Consider the following 18904-nt stretch of genomic DNA (forward strand, 5'->3'; position numbering starts at 1 on the left):
TTTGAAATTTTCAGTGGGATTAACAAAGCTTTGTTAACACCCATTTGAGGTGATATTGGAAGGAAAACAATTTTTTTTCTTTTTTTTGAGACAGAGTCTTGCTCTATCCCCCAGGCTGGAATGCAGTGGCATAATCTCAGCTCACTGCAACCTCCTCCTCCAGGGTTGAAGTGATTCTCATACCTCAGCCTTCTGAGTAGCTGGGATTACTGGCGCCCACCATCATGCCTGGCTAATTTTTGTGTTTTTAGTAGAGACAAGGTTTTGCCATGTTGGCCAGGCTGGTATCAAACTCCTGACTTCAAGTGATCCGCCTGCCTCAGCTTCCCAAAGTTCTGGGATTACAGGCATGAGCCACCGCACCCAGCTGAACAATTTTACTTTATAAACATCTTTATCTTTGGAAATGTTTCTGCTAGCAATGTATTATTGGTATTTGATCCAAAGGACTAAAGAAAAGAAACGGCCATTACATGCGTTGGCTGCACCAGTTCTTGGTACAAATGAATATCTGTTGAATGAATAAATGAGTGTCTTGGATCCATTGTCACACTTATGTATGTCTCTTTTTCCTGCATAGTGGGAGATGATATTTCTACAGCTAAATCCATTTTAAAAATCAAGAATAATGCTTTTTGTTCTTTCCCAAGGAAGGTAGTTCTAGTACATCAAGTTCCTATTTTGATAATTTAGTCTTATGTAATTTCTATTTTCAAAATAATTCTGGTTAAAAAACAACAGCAAATATAAATGGCTCTATTGGTGCTTTATTTAGTTGGAGGATCAAAAATTTGCAGCCCAGTTTTTTCAAGTTGATTCAGTTCCCTGCCCAAATTGATTAGAAAAGTCTCATTTCATGCAATTACAGATCTTTATTGCCTTTCATTATAGAATGTTTTCCTTAAGGAATAGCCAATTTTTGAGAAAGACTAATCTTCTGGAGTGATTTAAAAAATTGTGGCACCTCATTCTTTTGAAAATTGAATTTGAACAAAATCCAAGGACAGTTTAAAATTCAGCTTCCACTTTAGAGGACTTCATTTTAAGTCCATCAATGCCTATAAAGCATCAAGTAAAATTTTCTTTCTACTCATCATATTATCATCTGATTTCAACAATAGCTCAAATTTTAATAAAAATTTTAATACTTACATGATTATTATCTTTATTTGAACTAGATGAGCACTAACTAAACTTATTCCTAAGGGAGAATAGAAGAGCCTCCTTCAACTTTACTGCCTCTTTCTCATGCACCCAAAGCTCCTGTTACGAACATTCCTGGATTGTGAGTTTGTTCTATAGCACACAGCAAACAGGAGCAGCGTCATCTCTGCATTTAACATGTGAACATCTCTGCAGGTAACACGAACCACATGGATGAACCTGTGCCTCACCTCGTGGGCTGCTCTGTGACGGCAGAACACCCACTAGACGAAGAAGCTTCCCTCCAACTTCTGCTTTTCCCAAAAGCAGAATGTCATAGACTGGTTACCTGTGTACTATGCCCCTCAGGAAGGGAGAATTCACTTCATTCTTTTACCTGCAGACAGGTTGGGAGGGTTATGCAAGTCAGGGGCATATAGCCTGCCTGACAGAGGCAGAAAGACCTCAGGTGATTTTGAGAGTGTTTGATAACAGGAAATATGATAAAATGCAAGGGCTTCTGTGTAACTGGGAATTTTTTCAGAGTAGAGAGGTCTCAACCTAGAATGTCTACTCACCTAGTAAAGTGAAGAGACCTGCAGTCTTCCTCTGACAGTGACAGACAACCTCTAGGAGGCACGGAGCCAAAGGGCAGACTGAGAACTGCGTAGTTTTCTCCAGGAACAGACATTTTTCAGACGGATTGGGACTCTGGGGGAAGCACTTTGATTAGAGAGTGAGATAGAGCACAGAAATCCAATTCATGCCATCTCAGCATGCAGGATCTAGACTTCGAACATTCAAGGGAGTCTGGAAGTGTTTGAATGCTGGTCTTGTCAAATAATGAGGAATGACCATTCCAGCAAAGAGCAGTCTAAATAGAAGAGAAGCAGGACACAATGCAGATGCTAGACAAAGAAAGAACATCCAGATCAGAGCAGGAAAAAAGATAATTCCTTTCACTCTATCCAGCTAATGATTTTACTAATCTCCACTAAGGGAGGATTGAAAGTTAATAGAAAAACCACAGGAGATTCAACTTGTAGTTTCAGTATATTAGCATATATATTCTTGCTAAAATTACTTCAGTTGCTTTCTATAATTCTCATTTCCCTTATGTGGCATTACACATTCTTATCTTCCCCCCTCAAAAGTAGATTAAGTGGAGGCTGTCTCAGTCTAGAGGGTTCTGTAGGTACTGAACACATTATAGAGAAATCACAAGATCATGCAGCTTGGTGCTTCAACAGATGCCTGACCCTACCCAGCCTGGGTGGATCCTTGGCACTACCCAGGGTTCCTTTCAGATGTGGCCACTATACGGCTCCTAGATCCATTCTTGACCGAGGTACATGGGCCCAGAGAGTGTAATTAAGTGATATAGTCAGAGGTGGTTATTACCTAGACAATACTAGCTAGTCAATTGGGAAGTAAATCATACAGTTCAGTCAGAATCACATTTAGAATACCTTCTCTAAGGCAAGGTTTTAAAAACTTGCTTTTAATTTAAAAGCCTGACTTGGTGGTAGGTCTGGAGTGGAGCCCCAAAGTCTGCCTTTTATGTAAGAACCCGAAGGTGAATCTGATGTAGGTGGTCCATGGCTCCACTTTGAGTTCCTGGGCTAAATGATTTGCTGATTTATTAGACAGTAAACAATTGAGGCTGGGTGTGGTGGTGCACGCATGTAGTCTCAGTTACTTGAGATGCTGAGGCAGGAGAATCGCTTGAGCTCAGCAGTTTGAAGCTATGGTGAGCTATGATTATGCCCACTTCACTCTAGCCTGGGTGATAGAGCCACACTCTGCCTCAAAAAAAAAAAAAGAAAAAAAAAAGTAAACAGTTGAAATTTCATGGCAGACATTTCCAGCCTATGTGTGTAGAAATGAGCTGAGATACAGGTGTTGTCAATAAGCAGTTTCTTTGGCCCAGTTGGCCTGGCTCTCTTTGGGCTGCTATAAGCACTTTCACACCGTGCAGAGATTTCCTTCTCGAGGAGATGCCAGATCAGACTGTTATAAACATAGAAAGGGGGAATGGGGACTTTCTTTCATAAGGATTAAAAATAATACTCCAAATTCAGCCTTCCCACAAAACCAAGTAAATCAATGTAAGTAAAGCTAAAATAGGCAGAAAAGGGCACCATTGCAATGGTTAAAAAAAAGAGGCTGTGGAAATAGTTGTGAAAAAGTCTGCAAAATGCACGGTAATGGTAATTGAAGGCCTCCTTTCTCTTTATGGAAGGGTACCTGTTGTAGCCACGTGAGTTAACACCTTACAGAAGCCCTCAGCACTAGTGTGTTCTTCTTTCTGAGTATGTACTTAACTATAGGAAACAATTTTTTTGTGTGTGATTGCAGAAATAAGAAATCTGAATTCTTCCAAAGAGACTGAAAAAGGACCTGAGACAGGATACTTTGTGGAAATCACACTTCTCCTGGAGTTTGCCTACAATAGGATCTCAGAGATTTATCCCTGAACTCTAGGTTTATGGTGACTTCTTTTAAACTGGCTTGCCTCCAAAAGAGAGTAACTCAAAGCTGAGTTTAAAATTCTTCCACCTCTTTCTTGATATCATTACTGATAAGGCCAAATCTTTGATGGCTATTATAACTCTGGCCTGGCTTAGTGAAATCTCGCAGACAACCTAAACCTCAACTGGAATGATTTGTTAGTAGTCAATACTTAGTTCAAACTTTAGATCCTCTATTCACTCTTTGGCGAGGACACTAATAAGACACAAGGAACAAGATGCAGTTAAAATAATGCAGGTGGGAGCTGGGGATATGTGGCCACAATGCAAAACACAAGAAAATGTCCTGGCTCCTGACCTTGAGGATCTTAATGATCTACCTGAGATATCTCCATGTCCACCCACTTCACACCTACAGGGAGCAAGCTCATTTCTGGGTACACACAGCAGACTCGTAATAAATATTGCCTGAAAGATAACGCTCTATCAGTATGAACTAAGAGTAGAATGAACGTTCATCTTTCTTTTGCATTCACCTCATCTCATTCCGTTTGTTTCAAGTCAGTTCTCCTGTTGGGAGAGGCTGCAGCACTCCTGTCTGGAGTGGGGGAGGGTCTGTTGTAGCACAACAGTTCCATGCTACTCCTTCGTCTGTTCATGTCAACAGTCTATGTATGGAGCACCTATGTTTAGGTGGCTGTGTTAAGCACCTTGGAGGTGGGATGAAGATAAAGAGAGAAAAGCAACAGAGTCTCCTTTAGAGGGGAGGGCAAGATCTTGGTTAAAAACAAAAACAAAACAGGTTCTATCACTCAATGTATTTGTGATCACTTTGTAACACTTTTTCTGAGCTCCAGTTTCCTCTCCTGTATAGTGGGAACAATATGTATTTCCATGGTGTCATAAGGGTCAAATGAAATAATTAGAGTTGCAAGATTTAGCAAATAAAAACAGTGTAAATTATATTCCACCCAATATTTGGGACGTACAAAACAGTATTTATTGTTTCTTTAGAATTCAAATTTAACTGACATCATATATTTTATCTGGCATGCCTAGAAATAATGTTATGATAATAGTAGCCATTCTCTGAGTGCCTACTTCATATGCCAGGCACCACTAGGTACCTAGATTACATTGGTTATAGTTCTAACAGCAGCTATTACTAACTCCATTTTGCACCTAGGATGTGGAAGTTTTCCAAAAACAAATAGCCAGTAAATAGCAGAGGCAAGATTCAAATTCACTTTATCATGCTGCTTCTTCAGGAGATGAAAGCAATCTGAAACTAGAAAATAGCCTGGTGTTTATGGTCTCTTTGTTCATTATCTCTGTCCTGAGTACAGCAAAGGGACTGTGGGAAGTTATGGGAATGTGGAAGTTAAAAGTTTCCATCAAGTGTAGACAAAAGCCTGTATCTACTTCTCAACTTCCAGGAAATCTGTATTTCTATGGATACCAAGGCAACGTCCATAAATGCTCTAAAACGACCCACAGTGTATGATGTGACATGTGGGATTATCTATCCCAAAGCCCATGCCAGAGCAGAGATGTATTGACTAACTGGGCCTTAAAGTAAATTAGTTCTGTAAGCTACTTAATATGTCCCATTTTTGCTATTAGATGACAAAAGATTCAGCTTAGCCACCTATACTTCTAATCTTTAAAGTAAATTCAGAACTTCATTTATTCAAGCATTTATTTCATTCTCTCATCCATCCATGTGTCCATTCAACAAGCACTTATATAGTACTTTCTAGACATTGTTCTAAGCACTTTACAAACATTAACGTACTTAATTCTCATAATCATCCTCTAAGTAGGTATTATTATTACCCCCATTGAAATTTGGAATGGTGACCCCAGATTCCTACTAGAACCTTGTGATGGCTCAGTGGCCCTCCAGAGATGTCCATGTCCTAATCCTTGGGACCTGTGGATATATTATATGACAGACCAAAGGGATTTTGCGGATGTGATTAAGGTAACCGACCATAAAATCAGAAGTTTATCCTGGATTTTTGAGGTGGACCCCATCTAATCAATTTTTGAGGTGGACCAATCTAATAAACAGCTGTGTTTAACAACTACTAAACACAGAGGATGTTCTGTGACTGAATTCAGGAGAGATGCAGCAGAAGCGGAAGTCAGGGAGATTAGAGGTGTGAGGGGGATGGGATGCATCGTTGCTGGTTTGAGGACGGAGGGTGCAGCATGATGGGTAGTGTAGGTGGCCTTACATTGCTGACAGAGGCCACATCTCCCAGCCAGTGAGAAGACGACAACTCAGCCAGCGAGGAAACAAGAATTCAGAACATGATTCTGCCAGCAACCTGCATCAGTTTGGTGGCAAATTCTCCCTCAGACCCTTCAGATGAGAGCCTGGGCCAGCTGATACTTTGACGTCAACCTCTGGGACCAAGGGCAGAGGAATCCATTGAGCTCATGTGAACTTCTGGCCTGAAGAATCGCGGGATAATCCATTTGTGTTGTTTTAAGCCACTAAATTTGTGGTAATTTTTATAGCAGAAATAGAAAATGAATATAGACCATATCTCTTTAGGGTATTACTTTTTACATCCCAGTCTGATAGTCATGTCATCTTCCATTAGCCAGAGTATTTAGTTAAGCAGAATATTTCTTTCTGTACTGATTGTGCTGACCAGGTATATTTTGCATTGTGCAGTTGCAGAGGTTCCGTGCCCAATTCTGGGACTCACTCCTTGCATTCTTCATTTACCAGGAAGGGGAATAGGAGGCTCTGAAGGATGGAAGAGGGACAGCCTTTTCAAATATTGATTAGGAAAAGGCAGCAGGAGAGAAGACTGAAAGCACAGACTCTCAGCCTGAATCTGGGCTTAAACTCCGGCTCTATTGCCTAGTAGCCATGTGGCTTTGGGCAAGTCACTTAACATCTCTGTGCCTTGGCTTATCTTCAAAATGCAGATGACGATCAGAATAGTACCTAGGGTTGCTATGATTAAGTGAGTCAAAGAATGTGGTGTGAGTATTGCAAGGATGATCTAAGTGTTCGCTGTTATTATTGTCTCCATTGCAGAAGGGTTTCACAGACAGGTGAAGATAGAAGCACACCAAATAAAGAAAAGCTCAAAAGGGTTTGCAATCGGAGAAATGGAAATGAAAATAATAGTGAGATATCACTGTAAGCCAGTCAGATGGGCACAAATGGGGAAGCTAGACGATGTTGGTGTTGGAGAGGATGAGGGACATGGGCAGCACCCGCCTCACTGCAGTTGGGAGTGTGATCCGGGCAGTCATTCTGTTGAACAACCTGATACTACTGAGTCAAGGTAAAGATACATACCCTCTATGTCTTGGTTTGGGTTCTCCCAGAAACAGCTCCTTAGATAAGGATTTAAGTGGAAGTGGCTTATTCAGGAGATGATGCCAGGATATGCTGGTAGGAAGGGAAGGCACTCAATAAGGGCATGTTTTCAAGCAAGTTCCGCTGTGAGTCACTGGAGCTTAACTGGGGACTTCCAGGAGCAGGTGTAGAACAAGAACCTCCCAATTTTCCCATCCAAGAGGTGAAAGAGCTGGGGTATTTATATACAAGGCTCCTCATACATTGGCTCAGGGCTGCTGAGAATGAGAGTGCAGGTGCTCGCCGCTGGCAGTTAAGGAGGCCTGGCCTGCAATAAGACGAGGAGATGTGGGTATGGCACTGATAGCGTCTACCCCCCAGGATGGCCTAGGAAATCCACTCAAGTATAAACCTAAAGAAATGATCACGACATTTCATTTGGGAGACATGTGAGGATGTTTGCAATGTTATTTGTGATGGCAGGAGTTCTAGGCAGGCTGGGTGACCATCACTAGGAGAGTGAGTAGAATCCATGTGGGGAACGTGCACATGGGGTATTGTGCAGTAGTTAAAAGTAACAGATTGAGTTATACATAGCTACATAACGAAGCTTAAAAATAATCCCAAGTGAGAAAAGAAACAGAATGAGATCTATCACACACACATACACACTCTCTCTCTGTCACACACACACCCACACCCCCACACTCTCTGTCACACACACACACACACACACCCCAGTGAAAATTTTGTAACAATGCACTTAACAAAAAAAATCATGTACACATGTCAGAATGGTTTTTCATAAAGGAGTGGAGGAAAAGCAGTTGGCTATGATACTAAGATAAAAAGTAATTAATTGATTTACTTTTTTTTAACAACACAAAAGGGGAATCCTGTAGAGATCTTTGATGATAATGTGTTGTGAACTGAGTGTGAAGAATTCAACAATCTGCACCTCTCATCCCAGAGAAAACAATGTACACCAGTGATTTCTGATCCTGTCCATTTCTCTGATCTAAAGTGCTTGTTTGTTCATTTTCTAGAGTTTTACCTGCTTCTCAGTGGTCTATCCATTGCGTGAGGGTGGTGGCTGCAGAGAGAGGGGAGTGGAGGTTGCAGCCCTGAGTGAGGCCCACTCTGACGGAAAGAGAGGGAATTCATCCAGGGACTGAGGTCAAGGTCAAGTTGGGGTGGAGTGGAATGGTTTCCTAGACATCCTGTCGTGAAGAAGACCAGACAGCCCATCGGGCTAAGGCTAGGCCAGGTCAGCGGAGCAGATGGGGTGATGCCAAGATAAGGAGAGAGCCGGGAAGGAGAACCAGGTTGTGACATTCCCAGACAGAGGTTAAAATGCTGGCTCTGTGTTCATGAAGCTGAGTGCCCAGGCAAAGTCACCAAGTGCCCAGGTAGATGATGCTTCAAATGCATTTTTACATGCTTTTTTTACCTGCCACTGCCAGATAATGGTAAGGATTTTTTTCTACCCTAATGAAGCTGTTAGAAGTATTAACATTTATATAAAATAGTAAATAGAATTTGAAGGTGTCTATACTAAAGATGGATTGAATTTTGATTTTAATATAGTTTACATACCAACCATGGACTTGAGTTCCAGATGGGAATAATTATTTTTTGTATCGATCTCTTTAAATCTTAATTTTTCATTTAAAAATTCTTTTGGCACCAGTCAAAACCAACAACCTTGCCTTTTGTGATGTCCAGCAAGCACAGTGCAAATATGTAACAAATAAGTATTATGGAGTAGATGGTTTTGTGCAGCATGCATGAGAAATTCATTAATTTAAATTTAATTTGAAAAACATAATGAATTCAAGGTACCATTCCCAGTGTAGTTGTGTAGATAAAGATTAAAAAGTCATAGTTTATAAAATTAATCTGTCTTAAGGGTATATTCTTCTGTTGGAAGTCAGGGGGTGTCTCAGGAACAGCCTACAATGGCAAGAAATTTTCAATAAGATGGATTTTTTTTTTTAAATCACACTTCCAGAAGAAATTTAGAAATAGGGCTTTTTCTCTAAGGCAATACCTAGAAAAAAATGATTTGACCAAGGGCTTAGAAAAATTAGCAGTGTTTGCAATTGGTTACAGAGGTCTTATAGCCTATCACAGCTTGCTTAGCTCTCTTGAGTTGTATTTATAAAGTGTTCTGGCTGATCTACTTAGTTAGATGAATGGTAAGATTATTTTTGCCTTTTAGCTATGTGATGCTGAACTCTAATCAATTGAAATGCTTCACGGTGACAGAATGCCTTCTGTTTGCCAATGCAAAAAATCCTATTAAGTGGCAAATTATAAAATCTCCAAGTAGCACCCAGCTGAAATATTTGTTTGTATTTTCTATAATAGATCTTTCCTTTGAAGCAGCTGCTATTTCAAAGGAGATTGTAGGCATTTGAAAAATCTGGGTCACTCCTCATGCATTCCAGAAAGAAATCTGTGATAGACTAAGGCCTCAGGACCCATCTGTGGCTGTGTGGGAACTGTGTGGGGTTGTAAATAAAGCTGGTGGGGGGCCCAGAGCAGTTTTCAGGGCCCGAACCTCAGCGCCAGGATTTCTAAATACTGAAAACTGGATGGGGAAAAACTGAAAAATGGGGTCTTTAAAATTTTTTTTAGAGACAGGGTATCCCTCTGTCACCCAGACTGGGGTGCAGTGGTGCGATCATGGCTCACTGTAACCTTGAACTCCTGGGCTCAAGTGATCCTTCTGCCTCAGCCTCCTGTGCGGCTGAGGCTACAGACACGCGCCACTATGCTGGGCTAATTTATTAAAATGTTTTGTAGAGATGGAGTCTTGCTATGTTGCCCAGGCTGGCCTTAAGCTTCTGGGCTAAGTGATCCTCCTGCCTCAGCCTCTCAAAGTGCTGGAATTCAGGCACAAGTCACTGCACCTGACAGTTTTAAAAAATTGTTTGTAGAGAGGGGACCTCACTATGATGTCCAGGCTGGTCTTGAACTCCTGGCCTCAAGTAATCCTCAGCCTCCCAAAGCATTGTGATTACAGAAATGAGCCCCTGTGCCCAACCCTGAAAGACACAGTTTTTAGGTAAGTACATAATTAAAATGCTAATCATATTCACATTAGTAATGAGGATTTTAATATTGAGGAAAGGATGACAAAGGAGTTGGGTCACATGGGAGGGTCATTGCACTCAGCGAATAATGTTTTTCTATCCTTAAAGAGTTGCATTAGCCTCTTTTTGGTTAAAAAAGTCACATCCGGCCGGGCGTGGTGGCTCATGCCTGTAATCCCAGCACTTTGGGAGGCCGAGGTGGGTGGATCATGAGGTCAGGAGATCGAAACCATCCTGGCTAACACGGTGAAACCCCGTCTCTACTAAAAATACAAAAAATTAGCCGGGCGTGGTGGCAGGCTCCTGTAGTCCCAGCTACTCGGGAGTCTGAGGCAGGAGAATGGCATGAACCCAGGAGGAGGAGCTTGCAGTGAGCCGAGGTCGCGCCACTGCACTCCAGGCTGGGCGACAGAGTGAGACTCAGTCTCCAAAAAAAAAAAAAAAAAAAAAAAATTCACATCCATATTTTTTAGGACAAAAAGTTGCTAATAACACTTACCTCTGATTGATAAGTAATCTGAGCTGCAGGAAGTGGGAGGTTTGCTCCCCTTTGGCGACCTCACCCACGTGCACACACAAACTCAGAGGCTCCCTGGGTACTTTTTACTTTCCTCTTTCTGTGTTTCCATGTTTTCTCAGCAGCTTTCCCTCCTTCTGTGAAGGAAAATTTCAGCAGGACACAGTCTGCCAAGCTAAGCACATGGCAGACACTTGATAAACTTCACTAAGATTTCAAGGAAGTGTGGGGAAGAAAATTTGTTGGATTTTCTTTAGACAGGAAGGAGAAAGACCAGTGAAAAGAAGTGGAAAAAAGAGAGAAATCCAAAAAGATGGTGGTAGGCTGGGATTAGGTTAAGTCAAAGTGCCCACAGATACGGGTTGAAAAACATTTTGAAGATCTGCAGTGATTATTCTTCCACTTAAAGTTATTTATAAAATTGTTTGATAAATTGGCTTTTCTGGTGCTCCCCTTTTGCTTCTAGGAAGATGGAGTAGACATATTTTTCCCTATTCCTCTTGCTAAGTACAACTAAAAGCCCTGGATATTCTATTAATATATAAAACAAGCATAAGACGACCGTGAAAGGTGGGGAGAAGGCAGCGTACTGCATAGGGACCTCTGCACACAAGAAATGATACTGTGGTGAGTTCTTCAGGTTTTCTTTTTGCTTCATAAATTCCAGTCCAGAAGGTGAAGAAGCTGGCACTTTAGAAACGCCTGCAAGGACACATGAAACAGCCCTGATAAAAGCCCACACTCTCCAGCCAAAGAACCAGGAAAGGGGCAGCCTCGCAAAACAGGAAACGTTTACATAATGTCCACTCTACTCCAGCCAAACACCACAGAAAAATCTGTGGCCACACCCCCACCCACACCAGCAAAGGGCTAAGGGGGCATCCCGACTTCTACTCTTGTCAATCTTTAAAACCCCAAGCGCTTCACCAAGGTGGTGTCCGAGAATGTTGGGTAGGGAACAAGGCTTTCATTCCCACTGTGTGGTAATGAGACCCCCTCACACTGCAGTATCCCTGAAGATCTTTGGGAAAGCTTAGACTTCCACCACAACCCAGCAGTGAAGAGGCGCTGCACCCGCCTCTGCTGGGGTGGTATCAGAGGAGGCCTGGTAGAGAGACAGGACTTCCACCACTGCCCAGCGGAAATGAGGTCACTCACTTCCTTGTGGGGTCAGTGGAAGCTGTATGGGAAGAAGTAATGAGGCATACAAATCCGCCAGTTACAGAAGTATCTGTGGAGGCCTAGTGGGGAGCTAGATCTCCTGCCTCAGCCAGCAGTACAAAGAGACCCCTTGGATGTCAATGGAGGCTGTTTTAGTCAGGGTTCTCCAGAGAGACAGAACCAATAGAACTTGTCTCTCTCTCTCTATATATATAGAGAGAGAGCTACAGAACCAATAGGATCTCTATAGGTTCAGTCTCTCTCTCTCTATCCTATATATATATATATATATATCCTATTTTTATATAAATATAGGATATATTTAAGTATATATGTTTATATATATCATATATAGGATATATAAGTGTATATATACTGTATACATACTTATAAATACTATACTATATATAAGTATATATAGGATATATAATATATAAAATAGGATATATATAAATGTAGGATTATATATCTATATGTTCTGTCTCTCTATATGTATCATATGTCTTCTAGGACATATATCCTAGAGAAAAGGATTAGAAGGGATTTATTAGGGGAATGGCTAAGTTGATTATGGGGGCTGAGAAGTCCCACAATAGGCCATCTGCAAGCCGGAGAACCAGGGAAGCTGGTAGTGTGGCTTGGTCCAAGTCCGGAGGCCTCAGAACCAGAGAAGCTGATGGTATAACCTCACTGGAAGGTTGAAGGCCAAGATCCTGGGGTGAAGGGGTACTGATGCAAGTCCCAGAGTCCAAAAGCCAGAGAACCTGGAGTTCTGACATCCAAGGGCAGGAGAAGTAGGGCATCTCAGCTTTGGAAAAGAGAGCCAGAATTCACCTTTCCTCTGCCTTCTTGTTTCACCTGAGCCCCCAGCTGATTGGATGGTGGCCACCCACATTGAGGGTAAATCTTCTCCACTCAGTCCACGGACTCACCTGCCAATCTACTCCAGAAACACCCTCACAGACACACCTGGGGGAGCCCAATCATTCTAATCCAATAACATACCACCTGGGTTTCCCTTTCAGCAGAAGAGGGATGAGCTCAATGTCTACTGAAGCATCGAGAATAATGTATGCTTTACCAGCTACATGGGTATCCCTAAATCCTGTCAAATGGACATCCAGAATCAACCATCACAGAGACCAAGGAGGAAACTTAAACTTCCTCCCTTACCAGACAGTAACGGGGCAGAGCCTTCCATTGCCTTGCTAGAAGTGCATCAATGAAAGCAAGCTAAAATACAAAATTTAACTAAGATCTGGAGTCCTGTAACACAAAACCAGAAAAGTCCAGATTTCAATTGATAATCACTCATTATACCAAAAACTAGGAAGATCTCAAACGTAATGAAGAAAGACCATAAATAGATGGTGTATTAGTTTGCTAGAGATGCCATAACAAAGTATCATGGACTGGGTGGCTCAAACACATTTTTTACTGTCTAGATGCTGGGAAATCCAAGATCAAGGCACTGGCAGATTTTGTTTCCACAGAGGTCTCTCTCCTTGGCTTGCAAGTGACTCTTACTTGCTGTGCCCTCACATAGCCTTTCTCTGTGAGTGTGCATCCCTCATGTGTCTTTTCTTACAAGGACACCAGTTATATTGGATTAGAGTCCTGCCCTATTGGTGTAATTTGAATGTAATTACCTCTTTGAAGGTCCTATCTCCAAATACAGTCACATGGATTAGGGCCCACCCATATGACTTCATTTAATCTTAATTAGTTCTTTAAAGACTCTATCTCCATGTACCGTTACATTTTCAGGTATTGGAGGTTGAGAATTCAGTATAAAAATTTTCAAGCGGGGGACACAATTCAGCCCATAACAGATGTCTACAACAAGATGACAAAAATTTTAGAGTTATCTGACAAATATTTTACTGCCGCCATCATAAAAATGATTCAAAGTGCGATTATGAACAAACTTGAAACAAATGAAAAAATTGCAGGTCTCTGCAAAGAAATAAAAGCCTCAGCAAAGCAATGCAAGTATAATGAAGAATCAAATGGAAATTTTAGAACTGAAAAATGTAATAACTGAAATTTAAAATTCAATGAATATGTTCAACAGCAGAATGGGAGAGACAGAGGAAAGAATCAGTGAACTAAAGAGAGGACAATAGAAATTACCCAGTCTGATTAACAGAAATAGATAGGAAAAAAAATTGAAAGGAATCTCAGAAACCAGGGAGACTATAATAAAAGATGTAACTTTTTTTTTTTCCATTGGAGGTATGAAAGGAGAGGAGAGAGAGGCTAAAACTGAAAAAATAGTCAAAAAATAATAGCTGAAAATTTCTCAGATTTGGCAAAAGACATAAATCTATAGATTTCAGAAGTTGAGAAAACTCCAAGCAGGGGAAACCCAAAGAAATCCATACCATGACACAGCCTAGTCAAACTTCTGAACACTAAATACAAGTAGTAAGTTGTGAATGTGCTCTTCTGTACATTTTGCTTGTAGGAGGGTAGCCACGTAGTGGTTGGAAAATGCATGAATTCTGAGGTCGGGGGACCTGGTTTTGAACCTGAGATTTGCTGCTTCCAACATATTCATCATAGGGCAAATTACTAACTCTCTTTGAGCTTTGATTTTTCATCTGTAAAAAATGGAATAATATGCTTCCCCTGCCCCCGTGGAACTATGGTGAGAATTAAGTGAGGAAACATATGTAAACTCAGGCAGGATTTCTATGCTGTAGTCTTGAGACCAAAGTCTTTTTTCTTTGGGTAACCTCAGTTTTTGCTCCTTGGCCTTCACCTTATGGGATGAGACCCATTCATGTTATGGAGTGCAATCTGTTTCACTCCAGGTCTACCCATTTAAATATTAACCACATCAGAAAGATGCCTTTACAGCAACATGTAGATCGGGGTTTGACAGAACAACTGGGGAACATAGCCTCATCAAGTCAATAGATATAATTATCCATCACATATAGAGAAATTAATTTTACATTTACTGAGGTTGTATGCTTTTTAAATGTTCAAGATAAGTTTACTACATGCAAGTTTTCCAAACTAGGCAACTACCTGGGGGCATAGTAAACTGTCCAAAATTGAGATATTAAAATAAGTGATTCATTCTTGTAAACATTACAGAATCATGTACTATTATCTTTCAGAAGTTCAACTGTATGGCTCTGCTGACCTCAGGTAACTGTCTACTGCCTGACTTACAGTGATGGCAAGGCCTGCAGATGGGGAGGCTTGCAGAGCAGCCTGTTGTATGCCTTGCAAAAATACTTGGTGGACAATTTATTTTTTCTCATGTAAATGCACTGACCACTTAAGTTACGGTAGAGCCAATTTTGATGTCTTCAGGTATGTAGGGAAGCATGTCTGGAGCTTGAGATGCCTGGCAATGCATATTTACGTTTACTAAATTTAAATTATTAATTTATTTATGATTTAATAGCATTTGTAGATCAGTGCCCTAGGCAGCTCTAGAGCCAGCTTCACCTAGAACTGGCTCTGTTACAACATATGAGGTTGGCAAATCTGGCTAAAACACAGAGAAGGTGACTATTTCCCGAGGAATTCTTTGTCCATTAGGGGACTTCCAAACCATGCCTGATCCACTTCACACCCACCTAAGCTGGAAGTCCTACACTCCTGGCCTGAGCAGAGGGAAATGCTTTGGAGACAGAAATTTAGAGAGAGGAAGCCATTCGGAAGGAGACTCCAAGAAGCAATACTTTATTTTTGTCATTTAGATCTAGAAAAAGCCTTGACAAATATGAATGAGGTAAATTTAATGAAAGTTTGCGGTGACAAAAAATAATGAGAAAACCCAAATCATGAAAGAATATAAATGAATCAATTTTATATGGAACAGATCAGAGTGTTTTCACAGTCAGTTAATAGAATTGGGAGCTGTTTTAGAGTCAACTAATCCAGGCTTCTTGTTCTGAGCCTAGAGAGGGGCTGTGCTTGACAATTAATTAATTGATTGCTAAACAGTGGCCAAACCAAAACAAAGACCAGGTGTCACAGCTTCCAGCCCAGGGCTTTTTCTACCATATGTCATGTGAAATTATTCTTTAGTTCTATTCTTTTAGAGAATTCCTTTAAGACTCAGCTTTATAAAAATGCAACTTTGCTTCAAATTATAAAACTTTTGGGCCAGGCGCGATGGCTCATGCCTGCAATCCCAGCACTTTGGTAAGCAGAGGCGGGTGAATCACTTGAGGCCAGGAGTTCCAGACCAGCCTGGCCAACATGATGAAAGCTGACCTCCACTAAAAATACAAATCAATTAGCCAGGTGTGGTGGCATGCCCTGTACTCCTAGCTACCAGGGAAAGGCAGGGGAATTGCTTGAACCCAGGAGGTGGAGGTTGCAGTGAGCCGAGATCGTGCCACTGCACTCCAGCCTGGGTGACAGAATGAGATTCCATCTCAAAAAACAAAACAAAACAAAACAAAAACAAATTATAAAACTTTTTAAGTAGGGAAGGAGAATATAAAGAGAATAACTCAGATGTGGGCATTTGTGTATCCATGCTTTTTTTCCAGATGTTTTCATTCTTGCCATGGTTTGAGGCTTCTATTGGATCCCTAGAGTACATCAGCTGACCTCGAGGATGAAGCCTGTCCCTGAACTCATTCATTCAACAAATATTTATTAAGCACTTACTGTGTGCCAGGTAGCATGCAAGGTACAGACAACTAAGAGATGATTTTTGCTCCAAAGGGGCTTAGTATGGTTGGGGAAAATTACAGGTAATCAGATACATTACAATGGTGGCATAGTTGGTGCTGTAATAGTGGAATAATATGAACAGAAGGCTCTAGACTCTAAATTAAAAAACTGTGACTTCACGAGTTCAAAAGAATTCCTTGTAGAATTACCATTTGAAACAATCTGCAAACCTGAGTAGTAGTTTATCAGGCAAGTTGGGGAGAGACCTTCCAGGCATGAGGAAGCGCACATGGGGTGGTATTCAGAGTATGGCTGGGTCAGAAGGCAGGAAAAAGTTGGTAAGGTGGGAAGAGAGGGAAGAGATAGGGCTTGGAGCCAGCTCTGGAAGGTTCCTAGGCTGTTTGCTGGAGAGTGCTTTTCCAAAGGAAGATTTTACGATGAAGGTAAAAATACATGCAATACAACGTTCCATCACAGAAACTTTCAAAAAGAGGGGATGATATTTGACATAATCAGATTTATTTTTCTGAAAGGTAATGGTGATCCTCGGTTACTTTACTTAGGAATGAGCTAAAATATGCCTCCTACAACATTTGTTGTAGGAATCATAAAGCATATGTGAAAGTGCCTGGTAAATTATACAGCAAGATATAGATGTGAAATACTTATTAGTGTCTTTTGATAATAAAATCACATGATGAAACTTTTGTAGGAATGAACATTGAACAGACAGCATACCTCTGAACGCCCATAACAGTCTGACATTTAATCCTTAGGATATTTCTACCAGACTTTTCAGGTACATGACAAAGAATACATCATTGATGCCTCCCGTGAAATTGCCTTAACTAAGCTGCACATTAACATTCTACATTTGGCTCCCAATTAGGGTCCTTATAACAAACAGCATAGATATGGTTTCTGCATTCACTAGGAAATTCTTTTCAAGAAATTTGGCCATTACATATCTTAATTTTTTTCATGAGTAATGTATTTACAATTAATGCCAACTAAGGAAATAAGAGAGGATGCACACAATGATTTCATGTACCAGGAAGTTCAATGGAGGATTATTTATAATAAGAAAAAATTTAAAATGACCTAAATGTTAACTTCATTAATAAATTATGGTTTGCCCACATGGTGGAATATTTTGCAACTATCAAGAATCATGATTTCAAAGACTATTTAATGATATGAAAAAGTGTTCACAATATTAAGTGAAAAAAATTATAGGCATACCATTTGCTCCCAATTTGGGGACCCCCCAAAAATAGCACTTATCTCTCAAAAGACTGAAAAGAATAGATATAATTATTAATTTTTTCGGTGTGAAATTATTACAAAAGATTTTTCTTTTCTTTTTTTTTCTCAAACCTTAAAAAAAATTATTGTTACTAATTCTATAATCAGGAAAGATGAATATGTTTTTGAAAACAAATATGTTAAGTAATCTTGTGCTAAGAAATTATGATCCTTGCTTATTCTTCTGTGGTTTATGCTTTTATATTTTTATGGGATCTCTGTTCCAACTACCAGTGCCAGTTTGAGAAATTTTACTCTAATAACTGCAGATTTCTGAATTTCTCAATTCCCTTTTCTCTGGGAGAAATGAAGAACTGCACTACTTTCTTATCACTGTACTGTCAATTGTTTTATTAACAAAATATAATTTAATTTCAAAAACATTTAAATCTGGCCAAATAAAACATTCTGAGTGACATAAAAGCAAATGTGCAGAGGACACAAAAAGAAGACTGAAGTGTTATTTCTGCATATGAAGAGCTTAAGATTTATGTGGGAAGAAGATGAGACAACTGCAAGGACCAATTACAACAAAATAATCATAGTGATTTCATAAGATTTCATGTGATTTTCTGAGATTAGTCCATCATTTTTATTTGATAGATTAAAAAAATGAAGCCGAGAGAGAATAAGTGACTTTTCCAATATCACACAAAGAATTAGGAGTAAAGACTCAGGTCTCCTAGTTCCAATGGGCTGTAAAAATGCAGAATAGCATACAAAATCTAAGAGGAAACCAAGGTTAGCCTCCATGAAAGAGTTAGAGGAAGAAGGATTGCGGGGTCTGGTTAATAATCCCAGGGACCATGCCTCTTCTTCAGCAGGTAATGAGCCTGTGGAGCCCCTCAACCATTGAGACCATCCTCACTGACAGTATCTCACTTATTGTAGTTACATCTGTGACATTAGGCACAAGATTTACACATGTACATCACTTTTACAGAGATTAAAATCAAATTTTCAATTGGGCTGCGAATTAGTCGGGATACTTTCAGTTGCAAGTGACAGAAACACAACCCAAATCATAACAAAATAAACAAATTAAAAGTAGGGGCAAAATATATTGATACATAACTGGGAAGTAGAGGGCCAGCTAGCTTTAACAATGGTGAGTTCAAAGAGCTCTGATGTTCTTTCAGAGATCTGCTTCCATTTTTAAATCTCACCTCGTGTCTTAGTCTGTTTTGTGTTGCTATAACAGAATATCACAAACTTTTGGATTTATTTTTAAAAAATT

This window comes from Gorilla gorilla, chromosome 5, assembly GCF_029281585.2.
Source record: "Gorilla gorilla gorilla isolate KB3781 chromosome 5, NHGRI_mGorGor1-v2.1_pri, whole genome shotgun sequence".
NCBI lineage: Eukaryota > Metazoa > Chordata > Mammalia > Primates > Hominidae > Gorilla > Gorilla gorilla.